We start from the raw sequence: 18,959 nt of genomic DNA on the forward strand, positions 1-18,959 counted from the left end.
TTATCATGTAATTCGTATAGACTTTATAACAAAAATACGTATTTTCAAACTCTCAAAGCTGTGCATGTGTTCATTTCAGGGAAAAGAACAGTTTCACTGACATCTCAAAGTATTTTACATTTATGATCATGATAGCTCCTATTGATGATCGGCAGGTGAGATAGGGAGTATTTTTAGTTCTGGTTTATGGATAAGAAAACTGAGAGCAGAGGATTTGCCTAAGACTGAAAAAGTCTTTCAGTTCCATTTTTAATCGCTGACAAAGATTTTTTTTTTTAAGATTTTATTTATTTATTTATTTATTTGACAGAGTGGGAGCAAGAGAGAGAGAGAAAAAGAGAGAGAGAGAGCGTGCACAAGCAGGGGGAGCAGCAGGCAGAGGGAGAAGCAGATTCCCTGCTGAGCAAGGAGTCAATGTGGGGCTCCATCCCAGGACCCTGGCATCATGACCTGACCTGAAGGCAAACACTTAATCAACCGAGCCACCCCAGCCATCCCGACAATGTTCTTTTCTTAACAACTGTTTTATTATTTTGTTAATTTATTTTTTTATTGGAGTTCAATTTGCCAACATATAGCATCATACCCAGTGCTCATCCCATCAAGTGCCCCCCTTAGTGCCCATCACCCAGTCACCCCAACCCCCTGCCCACCTCCCCTACCACTACCCCTTGTTCATTTCCCAGAGTTAGATGTCTCTCATGTTTTGTCTCCCTTTCTGATATTTTCACTCTTTTCCCTCTATTCCCTTTCACTAATTTTTATATTCCCCAAGATCAATGGAACAGAGTAGAGAATCCAGAAGTGGCCCCTCAACTTTATGGTCAACTAATATCCGACAAAGTAGGAAAAGACTATCCACTGGAAAAAACACAGTCTCTTCAATAAATGGTGCTGGGAAAATTGGACATCCACATGCAGAAGAATGAAACTAGACCACTCTCTTGCACCAGACACAAAGATAAACTCAAAATGGATGAAAGATCTAAATGTGAGACAAGATTCCATTAACAACTGTTTTAGATTGCCTCCTACTTCTTGAAAAGCTGTGACTTGAGCTCAGAGAATCATGCTTTTCAAACCTCAGGTTCTACGTCTGTAGGTTGAAAAGAAAACCCATTATCAAACTAACAGTATTGTAGTCAAAACATTGGACCTAAAGAACTTCAGAGAACATATGTGTTTTAAATATTAGTATTCCTGATCATATAATCTTGTTATAATAATAATAGTAGTCTTCATTATTGCTATTCCTTACTGTAATATATATCAGTTCCATCAAAACTAGTGCCTTAAAAGATAGACAAGTTATTAGTTTTCTAGGTCAGTCCTCATCACAATCCATGTTAAATTCAAAGCTCCTGGTTCCAAGCGAAGACGTATATTAATGAAGAATTAAATGTTTTGTTCTAATGATGTATAATTACATATTCCACAGTAAATATGTTGTCTGGAAAGTGAAATTACATGGCATACATAAATCCTGAGTCTGTATAATAATATGAATGTGGAAGAATGTAAAAACCCCTCCTGTTTTCAGTGAAAGGATATAATTGATTTTCGCATCTTTCAGCAGAGAACCTAAGATTCAAAATGCATTACTGCTGTTATGCTGTGGTTGCTTATAAAAATTTTATACTAATTACTTGCCAAATCCTTGACAATTATTGCATAATCATTTAGACATTTCTTTGAAACTTACTTTAAAAATTTCTGCAAAGACATATTTAATCATTGCAATAATTATTAAATTCTTATTTATGAACTGCATATTGTAGGTTTTGTTTTCAATTATAAGAAAACTCTTTGCAGTTTCCATAGCAATTACAAACTTCAAAGACCCAGGGAAGGACCTAATAATTTCCCAGGAGCGGATATAGCCAGAATGATAGAGAGATGAAAGCGAGTAAGTTGCTCTTATTATTTTCCATTTCAAGATTGCCTGTATATTAGTTACTTTGCCAAAAATCAGTGATATGATCAGATTCTTATCATATCGTTTTGCAGACACCTGCAAAAACATTCGTTCTAACAGTAATTCTGCATTTCTCCAAAATATGCCTATTACTTGTCCATCTGTGAATTAAGTTTTTATTATTACTATTATTATCATTATTATTAGGAAAAAGAAAATATAGGGGTCAAGATATCTGTAATAAACATTTTCCTTTAGAATAATAGGCAAGACCAGGGAATAACCAAGAGTCAGAAGACCAAGAATTGGATCCGAGACACGAGATAGCAATTCAATATTTGAAAGGACACAATTTCTGAAGGCTTCAGTGTTTGTCTATAAAATTGAATACTTCATCTCTCATCCCATTTCAGGGTTGAATATTCTGTGATCTAAAACATAATTAGAAATATCTGTCCAGAAATGTCAACAACTAAAAGGTTTCCAAGATTCACTGCAAATATCTCCCATACGATGCTCACTAGAAAATGTTTTTTCTTACTCACTGAATAATACTTCACCTCAAAAGATATTCACCTCCCAAGTCTTGGAACCTGTGAATATGTTACCTTATGTGGTAAGGGGCTTGGTAGATGTGATCAAACTTCAATTATTGAGATGGGGAGAGAATCGCAGATTATCCAGGTAGGAACCAAAGTAATGATAGATGTCTTTAGGAGAGGGATGGATCCTGGAGGATCAGAAAGAGGTAAAGGTGATGTGATGATGAAAGCAGAAATGGTTGGGGAAATGCTATGCTGCTGGCTTTGAAGGCAGTGGAAGTGGTGACCATCCAAGGAATTGAGATAATTTCTCTATACTGGAAAAGGCAAGCAAATGTGTTTTTTCCTGGATCCTCTGGAGGGAATGCAGTTCTGCTGACACTTTGATTTTAGACTTTTGACCTCCTAGAACTGTACAAAGGTGGTGTTAAGCCACTAAATCAGTGGCAGTTTATTGGAGCAGCAATAGGAAATACACTCACACTAGGAGGGTGAGATAGATACTGAAGATGAGTGAATGTAGACTTGAAAAAAAAGTTAATTTCCTTTTGGAATATCTAGTTGCTATCCCTAATTGTGATTTTTGAAAGCCTGTCTTTCTAGAGTACATACTTGTTTTGTGAGAGTTTGAAACAGAGACTCTCAGAAGTGGCCAATTTCTTAGAGTTTACTTTGTTCGCTTTCAAACTTATTTCCCCCCAAAATATCGATTCACAAACTGAAGTGTGAAAAATACGTAAATAAAAGAAATTCAACCACATAATGGAATAATACCTCCAGGGTTTGAGTTTAGTAGACATGGTTTCCTGAGTGTTAAAGTCTGCAAAACATATTTTTTTTAAGGGTATAGACAAAGACCATAAACCATGTATTGTTTGCCTTAAAGAAACTATTGATAGTTTGTCTGTTTTTAATTTTTGGTAGGCAATATATTCAGAAAGTACCATAATTCTCACTCAACGAAAGAACCTTTCAATTGGCACAAGACACAGTATTTATTAGAATCTTTGGCAGCATAGATTCTGGATCAGACTGTCTGTCACCAAATCCTAGCGCTGCCACTTACTAAGTATGTGACTTAGGAGAAGTTATTTAGCTATTCGAGCCTTTACTTACTCTTCTCTAAAATTGAGTTGAAATAGTACCTTATTGAGAGAATTACAGAATTAATACATGCAGCACTTTGATTAGTACATGGTACAAAGGAAACCAAGTTTAAACATGTTATTTTTATTGGTACTGTTGTTATATGACCCCCAGTTGTCCAAGTGAAATCACGTTTTTACTCTTTCTAGAATTTTATCCCATTTTAAGACTAATAATTGTGTGTTATATTTTAAGATGAATTGATTCCTTGGTTGCTAAGAGGGTCTACAGAACCCTCTTCAATTTCCATTTCACTTTATCTAAAGGACTTTTAATTAAAAAAAGAAAAAAAAAAAGATGCCTGTGTGGCTCAGCGGTTGAGCATCTGTCTTCAGCCCAGTGCGTGATCCCAGGGTCCTGGAATTGAGTCCCACATCAGGCTCCCTGCGTGGAGCCTGCTTCTCCCTCTGCCTGTGTCTCTGCCTCTCTTTCTCTCTCTCTGTGTCTCTCATGAATAAATAAATAAAATCTTTATATAAAAAAAAAGGTTGATTCATGCAGAAACATAGTTGCAAATGTTTAAGAGCTCTTACCGCTTGTTTTAGCTTGTTTTATAGTAGCCTGTCCTGAAAGGCGGGGTAGTTTTAAATCACCTGATCTGAATTCTTGAAAGAGGAATTGACTTGAAACCCAAATTCCCTGACTACACAGATTTCTTAATTGGTAAGTTATTAAGTTGAAGAGCATCAATGAGCAACTTCCTCAGCCAGTTTAAATTTAGATGTTTTTAGCGAACAATTATTTTCAGATATTTTTAAGTTGAAGATTTTTCAAGAATTTCATTTCAGACGTTTCAGCTTCCATTTCGTAGCAGTCATACTTTCGTTGCGTGTTAATCTCGCACCAGAAGATTTAATTTCATCGCAATCATGTAATGACTTGGCTGCAATGGACATTATTTTAATGTGAATCTTTATTTTCCTGTAACCTCCTACCACCCCTGTCCCTCTCTGCCAGCTAACATACCTGGATTCCATTTTGCCAGAGGTCAAATCTTGCCTTTTGAGCTTTATGTCAGTTGGACTGTGTTGTAAAGAGAACAACAGGGAGAATGAGGGAAGTCTCTGTGCCCCTCTCAGAACAGTGTAAAGATCTCTATCCTGAAGCATGGGGAGAGTCTGAGGAAAACGGGGAGCCCTTAGATCTGGATGATTTCCCTTTCTCTTCTCCTACCTTGCAGCACATCCCTGGGGTTGGGGTGCAATTTACTCTTTAAGACATGATACCGCATGTCTTAAGTCAGTCCCTCAGTGCAATGGTAGAGAAAACAAAGAGAACAATTCTTTTTTTTAAATCATATTTTATTTTTTATCTTTGCATAATATTAATCTAATATTTCTGGGCAAAAGAAAACAAAAATAATGACAGCGTTGTTTGGATTTTAAATAAAAAATCACCAGTAACTATAAAGATTTTTCATTTGGGGGCATTTATTTATCCAGCACAGTTTCTTCACAACTCATTTTTAGGCACAGGGAAAGCACCTGCAAAGGGTGGAAAGTGAAAAAAAAAATGTGTTATATTTTGACAATGGAAAATAGTTGTCAGAGGGAGCAGTGCTTTTATTCCTCAGTCATGTGACTCCGTGTCAGTGCAAGGCTCCTATTCTCCTACAGGGAAGGAATGGCTCATTTTCATTTGTCAATTAGGAGGAGGTGCTTGACTTGTGTATCCAGTCATCTCCTGCTCCCAGGAAGCCTGCATTCTATGCTGTATGTTTTGCAATGGCAGGTCCCAAAGGGTGGAAGTGGGAGTGATGGTTTTCCAGTGAAGCTTATGACTATCTGGGGTTCATTATGAGGAAGTCTATCTGTCTCCTCATACAAGCCACGTAAGAGTGATTGGGGCATCCTGTATTCCTGACTCTTCTCTACCCTCATTTTTGTTGTAAATTCATGCAGTAAATATGACTGTTGATAATACTTCACAGCAAAGCACATAGACTACCGAGTGTTAAGAACTGTTCTATACATGTAATATAATAGCATTTCAATCCATATTATTATACCCATTTTTTGCAAAAGGAAGCTGAGACACACACATGTTAATGATGGTGCCCAAGATTACAGAGTTAGTGTCCAGTAGGTTTGGGATTCAAACCCAGGGACCTGGGCTCCAGTGTGCATGTGTGCTATAAGGCTTGTAGATGTTCTGTTTAAAGTCCCCTCAATTCTAGTTCTTTTTTTTTTTTTTCCTCAATTCTAGTTCTATGAAGCAGTGGACTTGTCATAGACAGAAAGGGTGTCCCAGATGCAACCTGAATGACTGTATTCTAGAAAAAGCTTTGTGACTGGTTAGAAGACTCGAAAAACAGAGCGTGCATACCTGCCTCCCCTTGCTTTTGTATTAAGAATTCTCCCGCCAGATTAAATGCAGCTTTGGGAGAAGTGGTCAGAACCCCTGAAATTTATGTGAGCTTGTAAGCATTAATATAACTTATAGAAAAATACACTTACATTTCTTGCCCATCTGGATTCACAGGCTGAGATTTGTATCTGCCTCAAAGAGTGGGAACTCACAATTCTGCAGTATTGCACTGGGCTCATTTAGCCAATTAAACCTATCAGTAAGCCGTGCATGCGTGCTGCTGTAACCATATTTAAGAGACATTCAGCTTTGTTGGCAAAAGATTATGGCGATTTACTCTTTATCTGAAATATTAATCATAGAACTTTGACTCGCTTCAATATTTCAGTAAAAATAATAAATAAATGAAAATCCCAGAGTACATTACGTACTTGATTACACATGAGTCTAAATACCGAAATAAATGTGGCATTAAGTAAAAGTCATTTGAAAGCTGTTGGAATCTTTAACAGCTAGTACTTTTCAGTATAACAAAGATGACATGACTACATTTTGACAACCATTTTTATATGAGCTACTTTTTTTTTTTATAGTTTTCTTACTATTGCTATCAGGCATCATTGCTTGCTTAATAAATAGTATGTTAATAAAGGATTTAAACACACATTTATCTAGTTTTGTTTATCACATATTTTAAGAAGGTAATTAATTTTTCTTATATTCATCATTACACGTGTATTATGTGAAACAAACACATGGAGACTGTCAAAACATCTCTATATTGAATTATAATTATTTAAAATAAACTTAATTGGGATGCCTGGATGGCTCAGAGGTTGAACGTCCTCTACCTTTGGCTCAGGGGGTGATCCTGGGATCTGGGTTGGAGTCCCAGCCCGCTTCTCCCTCTGGTTGTCTCTGCCTGTCTCTCTCTGTGTCTCTCATGAATAAATAAATAAATATTAAAAAAAATAAAATAAATTTAATCTTTATTTCTTCCAACCTTCCAAATTATGTATTTTGCATCATTTTGCTATCTTTTGTATTTGTTAATCTAGCAATATTTGCTTTTACATTCTTTTGTGGAGATTAATTATTAACTGCCATCTACCAGGGATTGTTCTAAGTATTGAGGATACAGAGTGGAGAAATTTCCTTATATAATGAAGTGCATATTTTATCACTGAGTTTGGTAGGTGATGAGAATAGACTTCCTTGTCTTACTTCTGCCCCTAGGGGAAAAGTGTGATATTTTTTGCCAGGAAGTATTCCACTAGCTATAGGTTTTACATAGATGCTGTTTATTAAGTTGAGAATATTCTCTTTTACATCTGGTTTGCTAAGAATTTTTATCAGAAATTGGACTTCAGTTTTGTTCAATTTTTTTTAATTTTGCAACTATTGATATCATATTTTTTCATTTTTATTCTCTTAATATGATAAATGACAGTGATTAACTTTTTTAAATTTTATCTTTTAAACCACTTTACTGAGGTATGATTGACATGGAAAAGGTGTTCATATTTAATATATATCATTTGAGTTTGAGGATAAGTATATACTCATGAAGCCATCATCAGCAAGGCCATAAACATGTCCATTACCTCTCAGTTTCCTTCTACTTCCATTATTCTGATATGATGATGATGATGATGATGATGATGTGTATGTGTACATGAGATCTGCCCTATTACATATACAATGTAGTACTGTTAGCTGCAGACACTATGCTGTGTGCTGGATCTCCAGAACTTACTTATCTTGTTTGACTGAAAGTTTATATCCTTGAACCTTCACTTCCCCAACTTCCCTTCTCTCCAACCCCTGGCAACTACCATTCTATTCCCTGCCTCTATGAGTTTGACTATTTTAGATTTCACATGTAATTGAGATCATTAGGTATTTGTCATTCTGTGTCTGGCTTATTTCACTTAGCATAATGTCGTCCAGGTCCATCCATGGTGATGCAAATGGAAGGATTTCCTTTGTTAAGCCTCAGTGATATTCATTATACATATATGTCACCTTTCCTTTACCTCATTATCTGTTAATGGGCATTTAGAAATGTTAAACAGACTTTGCATTCTTGGGATAAATTCCAGTTGGTCATAATCCATTATCATTTAAAATATTTTTACAATTTACTTATTAAGTTTTTTGTCTTCATTTTTGCATCTATGTTTATTTTGAAATGTAGCTTTCCCGTGGTCTCTGACTTTGTGCTAGGGCAATGTGGGACTGAGAAAATGAGGTGGGGATATTCTCTCCTTTTCAGTTTTCTGGGGAAGAATTTGCATAGAATTAGTGTTATTTTTTTACCTAGTGTTGGTTAGGATTGCCCAGTAATGCCCTTTGAATCAGGGGTTCTCTTTTTGGGAACATTTCAACTACTCATTCAACCATAAGCTTTGGTTGGAGATATAGTCTTATCTTTTAGTTACTGTGTTTTGTTTTAAGATGCTTTAATTTGCAGAGAATATAAAATATATTTTGCAAAATCATGCACAAAGCACATTTAGTCCAAATACAATCCTTTGGACATTTTGTGATAGTTTTTGACATCTTGCTTTAATCCTACTTCTGATTCAGGTTTGTTTGATATGAGTTCAGATGATGATTGTTATTTTGTGATTAGTCATTTCTTCTGTAGCATGATTTTACAAGTAAAATATTAAAATATAAAAGGTCACAAATTTCATAAATGTAAAATCAGACTCCAGTACTTTGCATCCTTAAGGTATTTTAAAAGATCTGAGCATCTATTGTGTGATAGAAGCATAACTGAAAAACCATGAGAAACACTGAACAGATATATTTAAATATTATCTGCAAGAATAGAGTATCTCCCAAATATTTTTACCATAGTTGATACATATAGTTGTTCATTTTTAAAAAGCATTTTAGACTAACAATATATTTACACCAAACTTACATGCAAATACAACATAGCATGAGAAGGTTAATTCTAAAGCTGGATATAAAGTAAGATATTACAACCAAAGTTTGCAATGTTTGTGTATTTTTGCCAATTAAAGCTTATAAAATATTTACAAACTTAAAATATAACTTATATCACAAATTTTGAATAATCTTTGGAACATCTTGATGAGATCCCCTGATTCCAGAGAAAGTAGATAACAAAATCACCTACCTTTGCAATGAAAGTCAGTTACATAATGAGTTGTCAAAAAGTTGTATTGTATATCTTAAATCTTAAATGGGTTCTTTTTCATTCTGTTGTTTTCTAAACAGAACATGCCATGCATTAGGATGTGTGACTTCAACATTTTTGAGATGAGAGAAACAAAAAATATGGTCTCAGATATATTAGAATTAAAGATAATTATTTATAAAAAATAAAAGAAAGTAAATGAGTTTTGTCAGATAATTCTTTTTAATGTTGCAAATCTAACTAACTTTTTACATAATCTTCCATATAGACTTAATTTTAACATATTTGAGGTGGGTTTTGTTTTTATTTTTGTTTTGTTTTGTTTGTTTGTTTTTTTAATAAAAGTTGGTGGAGGGTAAAGTATTAAAACAAAGATCCTTGAACTACTGCTGTTTGAGTAGAATGAAAATTTCAGATATTCCTTGGAGACACCTGTCTCATTAACTTCAGTATGGATTTTGTCAGCATGAAGACAGTATGATTAGGCATTAAAATTAATTTCATAAGAAGCTCAAGTGAAATTAGATTTCACATGGGTTTAGTTCGGCAAAGTATTTTTTATCAGGGCTAAAAGGTCATTTAGAAGAAGTGTATGAATTTTTAAGTGAATTTAACTGATGTAAAATATGAAGAAATTTTACTTAAAAATTGTTGCATGTTCAATAAAACAATCACTAGATACTAACAGATATTACCTATTCAGCTGAGTACTAGTTGGTTGACGCTCTTAAGAAAAAAAAAAAATACGATTTTTTTTTCCCTCTCTGCCATCTCTCAATTTCTTTCTTCATATTATAACACTGCATATATACCTAAAAGGGCTTACTCTTTTGATGTTAGAGTGGCAAATTATTATAAATCTCATCACGAGTGAATCAAATCAGGAATGATTTTCTAATACTTAATAGAGTATAATCATAAAAATGGAATATGTTACTACTAAATAGAAATATGATAAATTTGGTAGGAATTACAGAAAGCAGTAAATACAAGACCTAATATCTACCTTGAGGTAGTAAAATATTTGAGAAATTATGGGTTTTGACTATTCATTAATTTTGTTTTTAATATAATTTGTTAAACTATATTTTTTTAATGGCTCTGCCAAATTTGCTTTCAGAATTCCTGAAAATGTAATAGCCATTGCTCAAAAGCTGATGTGAGCTGTTTGTAGCACACCAGCAGCATGTAAGACAGACATTTTATTGTGCAAAAGGATTATGTTTAGAAATTCAGAAAGGTGGGTCAGCTTCCCAGTGTTCTACTGTGGCTGGGTCCTCAGGTAGGGAGCCTCAGATGGTAGGTGACTAGAACAGCTTGGGCTGGAAGGTCCAGTTCCAAGATGGTTTCCTGACTCACCTGTGACATGGGCTGGATTCAACTGGGACTGTCCATCAAAAGGCCTTCATGTACCTTCTCCATTGTGATAGTCTCAAGGTAGTCTAACTTCTGACTTGGCAGCTCAGGAGTGTGGTCTTTTCTGACCCAGTCTCAGGGGTCACGTGGCATTACGTCATCCACAGTCTGCTGGTTGAAACAGTCGCAAGCTTACCCAGATTCAAGAGGATGGGTTTTAGACATTCATATTAAATAATTTGAAGCTGTGCTCTAAGGTCACTACATTGTGTATACAGTTTTGATTTTGCTTTTCCACTTAACAATATGCTCATAAAGTGCTTCTCTTGTAAACATCCCTTCACTACCCGTTTGTCATGATCTAGCTCTCCTCACCAAATTGTTCACTGTAGATGCAAATATCAAGTTATAGTACTACTGAATGATTCAGGTAGGAAAAGGGTAGTGTCTATTTATTCAAGAGATATCTTCATAATAAAGAATCATGAGAGAATAAAACTACTTCATGGATGTTTAGCCAGGTAAAATTATTCTAAAAGAGCATCTGCATATAGAAATGCATCTTTTAGCATTCTGTTGCAAATTGCAGGGCATATTTAATTTCATAAAAAAATATTAGATGTTGTGTGTGTATTTTAGCAAGTGCAATATAATAATCTTAGAACTACTAAACTGCAGAATTTCTGCTGCATCAGCCAATCCATGTTTGCATCTACAACTTTGTCAAAAGCCAATAAAGCAAAAAAGCTTATTCATCTCGCTAAGGGGTTGTAAGCTCTATTTATTTAAAATGGAGCTCGGAGATTGGTTTTTTCCATTTTGTTATGAGTCGTGTATCACTTTCATTTAGTGACATAAAATGTTAAGCCTCAGTAAAACTGCCTTATAGAAGAAAAAATATGATGTTGATTCGGTGATAAACAACTCCAGATTGAAAGAGAATCCTAACAGTGAGATTAGTTGCAGAGATTTTAAAAATTTTAAAAATATTCTGGCAACATGTCTAGATTAGAGAAGCTTCTATTTAGTAAAAAAAACAAAACAAAACAAAACAAAACAAAAGGCAGGCGTCCTACTTTGGGATGCTAAGTATGATAATGTACCATCCAATTAAAAATTTTGGCTGGAATATATGTTATAACTAGTAAACTGGAAGAACACAAGAAACCAAAGAAAGCCTGCTAAAGTAGACCGCTTTTAATGGTTCTTCCTCCAATTCCATCATTTTCCTGCAATCCAAATTTGGAAATGTTGCTATTATCATTGACACATACCTCATTCTAATTCCTCTTATACATCCAGGCATCAGATCATACTGATTTTCCCCTGAAGATATCCTTTGTATTCATTTCCATCTTTTCATTTCATAATTGTCATCTTGCCATCTTAGAAGATAGGAGGGAGTTAATTTTTATTTTCCAAGGGGGCCAGGGCCTTTTGAAGTTTTTAATTGAATTCAAATGCTTTTAGGTGGGATGGCTCCCTTGTTAAGTTCTTGATTTTCTCTGTGTTTTGACAAATATGGTTGTGTATAAGAGTGAGACCCATACAGACATTTGCCTTTGTGAAGCCTCACTGTGCAAATCATTTCACACCTGGCGAAAGGGTGAAAGCTACCTTTGCAAAACTTCCTGCTTCCACCTACTCACTCCTCCCCAGCGTCGGCTACAAACATTTTGTACTAATTCACACTATAGAAAAAACTACTGTAAACTTCTTTAAATACCTGCACTCATGCGACATCCCCTTTTTGTAACTTTCCATGAATCGTGATAGTCTAGCATTATGTATGTTTTATAATCCAGCTACTGAACTTTTGAAAACATATTCCCTCCTTGATCTCATCATGGCCCCTTCCCCTCAAATCAGAACAGCTGAGCAGATGCTTTGTCTTGCTTCAATTCACAACCTTAATGTATCTAATTCCATCTTCATTTAAAGGGGGCAAGGTAGGCTTGTCTACCTTGTTTCATGTGGCGTTCCAGGGACAGGCTTAGGGGAAGCCTGACAGGGAGCATAGTTTATTTCTTATAGTCTAATGTCACAGATCAAATGTTAGACTAGAAAAAAAAATATAATAGGTTATGCTTATTGGGGACTTACAATATGCTGGTTTCTATACAAAACACAAAACAAAACAAAACATGCATGTGTGCTATTTATTGAATCTTCACAACAAGTCCCTGAAAAAGGTACTATAATTGTCTTTTATCAGTAGGGAAACCGAGTCCACAATATCACAGCCAGTAAGTAATAGCTGAGGCCATTTTATGAAAAGTTCTGTAACTTTCAAGTAGTTGGTTAAAGCTTGAAGTATGTTGTTTTTCCCATTGAAATAGAAACTTACTGGCAGGAATTAACCTCAAACTCAGTTTCTTGAGAAAATAACGATGGCTGTTTCTTTTTTAATATGTTACCACATTTGTTGTCTATCATGTGTTCAGTAAATATTCACAATGAATGAATGGATTGTGTCATAAATATCGGTTATATGTGTGTATGAGAGTGTATGCCTTTTATCAGTTACAAATACAGTTAACCTCTAATTGGACTTTTTGGTTTTATCGAGTGGCTCTACGGAGTACATTCCAAAATCTTGAGAAATTATAATTTTGCACGGCTATCAAATGTTCTCAAGTGAAGTTTTATCAATTTTTCCATTTAAAAATACTCTGAACAAGTGTATGAACAAGAACTCTAGATAGAGTCCTCTATGGTGGCCATTTCATGATTTTTAATCGGGATAATGACAGCTTTCGATATTGTTTTGGGCCAGAAGAAGCTCTTCAGCCTCAATCACCAATTTATCTTTCGTAAAAGTAATGATCCCTGAATATCTTCAGACTTAAAGAATCCTCCAGTGATTTGGAGGAAGAGAAAACAGAAGGATCAGAAAGCTCTGAGAAGACTAATTTCTTGCATTGAGATATGACAGACGGTCATGTGTTGTGAAACACCACACACACACACACACAGAATTTTTCTTAAAGCACTTTAACTGAGCTAACCCATTTTATGTGAGTTCAATTTATCAGAAAACTATTATAGACTTGGAAACAGAATGATAAAAAAAGTCTCAGTATTTTTCCCACCCTGGCATTTTATCAGACAATATATATATTTTTTAAAAGCAAATGACAGTATTTTCTGCGATACTAATAAACTTAGATTACATGAATAATTTGTGGCCTCAAGTTATATCACCTACAGATAAAACAGTAAGTGTATGTGCATGCGGGTTGGCACGTGAGCCTGTGTGCATGCTGATGGCTTGATATGCAAGTGCCAACACTATGAAATAGAATTTCCAAAACAGTCTAAAACAGTTCCCGTGCGTCTGTTACAACACTGTAACCCTTGTGAATGTTATCAGTTGAGTTATGGCTGTCTCCTACCTCTGGATCTCTATATCATTCTTAGAATTAGCCAAAATACATTTTCTGATTCTATTTATAGTTATCATATCCTATGAATATGTGATATCTTCTCAAGCAGATTCAAAGCAATTATTTTGCCTTGTATTTAATGGGAACTTAGTAAGCATTTTTAATTGAAAAATAAATGAAGGTCACCTGGGTGGCTCAGTAGGTTAACCATCCACCTCTTGGTTTTAGCTCAGGTTATGATCTTGTTGAGGAAACAGAAGGCTGGCTGAAGACAAAGCACAAGTTGGCACCTACAACCTCCCTCCCCTAACTCCTGGGTGGGATATGTGTGACGTTCCTCCAGGAAGCTCCCAACTATTTGAATGTTAATGCCTGCTAGAAGGAAAAACAACCTTTTAAAAAATATATTTATTCATGAGAGACACACAGAGAGAGGCAGAGACATAGGCAGAGGGGGAAGCAGGCTCCCTCTGGGGAGCCTGATGCAGGACTCGATCCCAGCACCCTGGGACCAAGCCCTAAGCTGAAGGCAGATGCTCAACCACTGAGCCATCCAGTCTTCCTGGGAAAAACAAACTTAACTTGACAATGACAAGTCCTCTAGTATCCTGTGAGTCTCCTTTAACATATGAAAATCCTTTTGAAACTTCCCCTTTCCTTACCTTCCCCACCTCCCAGGTATATAATCAGTCACCCCTCACAACCCCTGTGCAGCAGCTCTTCCTGCTCAGGGGTCCCATCCCCAGGCTTTAATAAAACCACCATTTTGCACCAAAGACATCTCAAGACTCCTTTCTTGTTCGTTGGCTCTGGACCTCACCCTGCCAAACCTCACCTGTATTCCAAAACTATGTCAATCTCCTGGTCATGGGATTGCGACCCATGTCAGGCTCCCTGCTCAGTGTGGAGTCTGCTTCAGATTCTTTCTCTCTTTCTCTCCCCCTCTGCCTCTCCTCATGCTCTCTCTCTCTCTCTCTCTCACTCCCTCAAAAATAAATTCATAAGGGGCTCCTGGGTGGCTCAGTGGTCGAGTGTCTACCTTCGGCTCAGGTCATGATCCCCGGGTCCTGGGATCAAGTCCCACATCGGGCTCCCTGAGCAGCCTGCTTCCCCCTCTGTCTATGTCTCTGCCTCACATGAATAAATAAATAAAATCTTAAAAATAAATAGATAAATGATTCTGTTACCTTTGCTGTAAGTTTAAAATTTTCATAATGAATGACAGAAAAAAATAATAAATCTCCATAGCTAGTCCTTGGGTGTAAAGATATTGCACTAAATTTAAGTAAATGAATATGTGAATATATGTATTAAATTTTTAATACTGTAGTTCGGAAATACCAAACAGTTATTGATTTCTTAATGGGTAAGAATAGAGGGATCCCTGGGTGGCGCAGCGGTTTGGCGCCTGCCTTTGGCCCAGGGCGTGATCCTGGAGACCTGGGATCGAATCCCACATCAGGCTCCCGGTGCATGGAGCCTGCTTCTCCCTCTGCCTATGTCTCTGCCTCTCTCTCTCTCTCTGTGACTATCATAAATTAAAAAAAAAAAAAAAAAAAAAAAAATGGGTAAGAATAGAGATAGCAAGTGATGAACCATGGGACCTACATTAAGCTTTTACAAAAAAGATTCTCCAAATCCCTAAATCCTTATTTTTACACAAAATATCCAATATTTTGGAATAGGGTTTCCTACTGGAGAAATATGTTTTCCACAAACTATGACAATCATGCATTTTTCTTTTCCTAAGGGAGTCTTATTTTCCTTTTCAAAATTTCCAAGGTGGTATTCTTTGCCCAGATTATGTGAAAAACCTTGCCTATTACAGTGAAGAGATGTACCAGGCTGTATTTCTGAAATGCTGGGTATTGTAAGACCCTTTGAAATTTACAGAGCCTTGTCATTAAAATGAAATAAGGGCCTGCATCAGAAGGCAACATGCCCTGAGAAGGGTAATGTGGAAGATAACAGAGCTCACTTCTTCAGGGAGTTAACACACTAAGTTCCCAAAATAAACCAGAATGGGAGTAGTGAACCTTGCCTATTTTTCAAAAATCATAGAAAATAAGTTGCTTCCCTTGACTGTTCTTTAAAAACATTATTGGAAAAAGCAAACAAGCAAACAGGAATAGTGTCCCCAAGTGAGCGTATTTTGACTTTTAAATTCTAAGAGTTGTATGATGAGACTATAGTTAAAGGAAAGTTTCTAGTTTGGTTTGTTTTCCTTTCAGCTTAAAACATTTATTATTCTGGTTAGTTTCTGAAAGATGCGGGCTAACATAAATTTGCAAGTGGATGCACTTTTATGGCTCTCTGTCTTGACACATTGAGTTTTTAGGTAAGACACTGCAAGAGTGCTAGATAGTTCTTTTCATTATATATTAGTCATGGTTTCTTACCCGGCGTGACTGAATGGGGGCTTAGAAACACCTAAAATTATATTTTAAATTGTACATGTATGTATGTCTTTCTGGATGGAAAGGTCTGTGTCTTTCTTTGGATTCTTTAAGGGTCTTTGACTCCTAATCATGTAGGTCTTTGACCCTGAAACATATTAAAAACATATTAGCCACAGTTTAAATGTTTAGCAAGTTAATAAATGTACTTGACATTCTCTAGAATCTCTGCTTTTTGACTCCGTTGTTAGGCCTTTAGAAAGCTTTAATTTCTTAGGATTAGTAGCTTAATGCTCTATATAGTAGTTAAAAATAAAATTTCACCTAATACTTTATGGGATCATGGATTCAGTTTATGACTTCACACAGAATCAGTTCAGTTATTCTGACTTTTGTTCATTCTGATCACCTGTCCCTGGTGGGAGTGCGTGTTGTGGCAGGTAAAGGTCTCTAAAGCCCAGCCCGTTGGGTGGAACCCAGGTTCTACAATCTGAGGGAAAGGATTTGGTCACTATCGGTAAAGTAAGAATGAAAACAGAATCAATTTTTGTAGTTGTATTCTGAGGATTAAATGAGGTCACCCACAGGGAGTTCTTAGAAACATCTTAAACACACAATAAATGTCAGCTAATAGTGAGGGCTCATAACATCCATTCCTAATACTGAAAGGTGTGCCTCTGAGCACACCTTTTGTATTAACTACTTTAACCCTCATGACAATCTAATGACACAGGTTTTATTGTCATGCCTATTTTGCAAATGAAGAAACTGAGTCACAGAGAAATCAATTAAATAATTTGTCCACCATTACGTAGCTCTTACATGGTAATGTCAATTCAGACTCAGGTAGTTTGGTTCTAGGTATCACATTCAACCACTATAGCTTAGATTATCATTACTTCCATGTATTTTTTAGAAATTTCAGTGTCTAGCTACCTATTATAATTGACATAATGTAGAAAAAATCACAGTTTAAGATTTCTAAACAATATGTATATATGATATAGAGTATTCAAAGGCATGTTTCTTGGTATTCCCTGGAGAATTGCATTTTTTTTCTTTTTCTTTCTTTCCAGAGAAAATAAATGCCAGCTAATGACATTTGTAGAATGTCAGTACCAAATATATTTTCTAAAAAGAACAGAGTCACATTCACATCCATCCTCTAAACATTCATGTAGGATGAAATAAACAACTAGTGTTGGTTTCATGTTAATGATGAATGAAAACAGTTTATAGCTGATGAGGGATAGTTATGGGTTATTTGCAAAACAGAACTGGAGCCAGTTATTCGGCATAGCCAAAGCTAGAATGGGATTCTCCTACTGTATTGTTTTAAATACCATATTAAATATATCTGCTTTGCAAAAAAAAATAAAATAAAATAATGAGTGTGTCTGTAAAGAAAAAGAAAAACATTCTGGGTTTTACTTCAGAGGAAATTGTGCTGAAATGATCAATTTTCCCTTGAGGTTGCAGGAGCACAAACTGTATATTTTCTTGTTCAGCTACTCCAGACAATAAAATATGATGGAATATATAATCCACTGGTTTATATCGAAAAGAATTAAAGAGAGAAGAATGTGCAAATCAAATATTTTTTTTAAGATCTGCCTGTGATAAATTAATCCAGAGAGAAATTTCCGGCACTGTAATGATGGCTTAGCAGAAAAATGATGTGAATATACAATAAAAGATGCAAATTTTTGCCCGTTTTCTAATGAAGATCATCTAACCCATATTGAATACATGGTGAGACTGTTATAATAAAAGATATAGAATGTACGTAAGTGACGTAAACAGGCCCCAAAACATGAAGACATTGAAAGCAAAACAAAACACAAACAAAATGGTCTTACCCAAACCAGCTGCTTTCAAAACATGTTGAAAGGACATTGATCTTTGCTCTGTCAAAGTGGAAGTGTTCTCTTGAGCTAGGATATAGGGGTTTCCCTCTTCAGTTTCATTTTTCCTTTCCCAGTAGGCTTCTTTCACTTTCATAAGATATTATTTAACCACACAAAGGGGCTTTTTCTTTCCCTCTCTCATGCCTGCCCCATTTTTTTGCATTCATTCATTTCTGAAATCTTAAAAGAATATTTTACTCTCACTGTGTTGGCTTCCAAAGTCCCCACCTCTGCTGTGGGCCTCTGGATGTCTATGCTGTCCTCACCGGTGACAAGACACCAGAACCGTTCTTGCCAGGGCCTCCGTAGAATGTAAGATCTAGTGGCCTCCCCTTTCTAGACCTTTCTGCATTATTACTGTTTTGACTACTAAAATTTTTAAACCTGTTCTCTTTCCAAATCCACTTTGTCTGATTCTTACCTTCTTCCTTAACCACTTACGGCTTCTGTTACTTTTGCTACATTCTCTTTTCCTTGTGTTTCTTGAAGGCTTTCTTAGCCCAAAAGGTTCACCTCAATTTTTCTCATTTGTATTCTCTCCTTTGGTCGACACACTCATACTTACTTAGTTTCGACGAAAATCACAAATCTGTAACCCCCCATGTTGACACCGATTCAAGCTCCTAATGCGTATTTTTCACCTTCTCCTGCATACTGTCCAAAGAATGTCAGCTCCTTTTCCAGAAGTTGATTGTGCTTAGTTCAAGATGAGCCAATACAGTCACCTGACACTTAAATTAAAAACATTGCGCTATTGCCCTTATTCCTTTACCTCCCTACTGCCTTGTCAAACAGTCTGTTGCAGGTAGTGAAATATAAAAACGTCTATCAG

The 18,959-nt window shown here is 35.9% G+C and overlaps 1 long non-coding RNA gene across 2 annotated transcripts; it reads right to left on the reverse strand.

Annotated features, from left to right (window-relative positions):
* Positions 1-4,926: 4,926 nt before the first annotated feature.
* Positions 4,927-18,192, reverse strand: LOC144293439 (uncharacterized). Of its 2 annotated transcripts, XR_013360672.1 has the most exons (4): positions 18,080-18,192; positions 11,713-11,823; positions 10,442-10,606; positions 4,927-5,087 (listed from the first exon to the last, which is right to left on the reverse strand). It is a non-coding gene; the product is annotated as an uncharacterized LOC144293439 (long non-coding RNA). The 2 variants fall into 2 exon arrangements; XR_013360673.1 differs by lacking the exon at positions 11,713-11,823 and having other exon boundaries at positions 18,080-18,165.
* Positions 18,193-18,959: the final 767 nt, after the last annotated feature.

Source organism: Canis aureus, chromosome 21, assembly GCF_053574225.1.
Source record: "Canis aureus isolate CA01 chromosome 21, VMU_Caureus_v.1.0, whole genome shotgun sequence".
Taxonomy (NCBI): domain Eukaryota; kingdom Metazoa; phylum Chordata; class Mammalia; order Carnivora; family Canidae; genus Canis; species Canis aureus.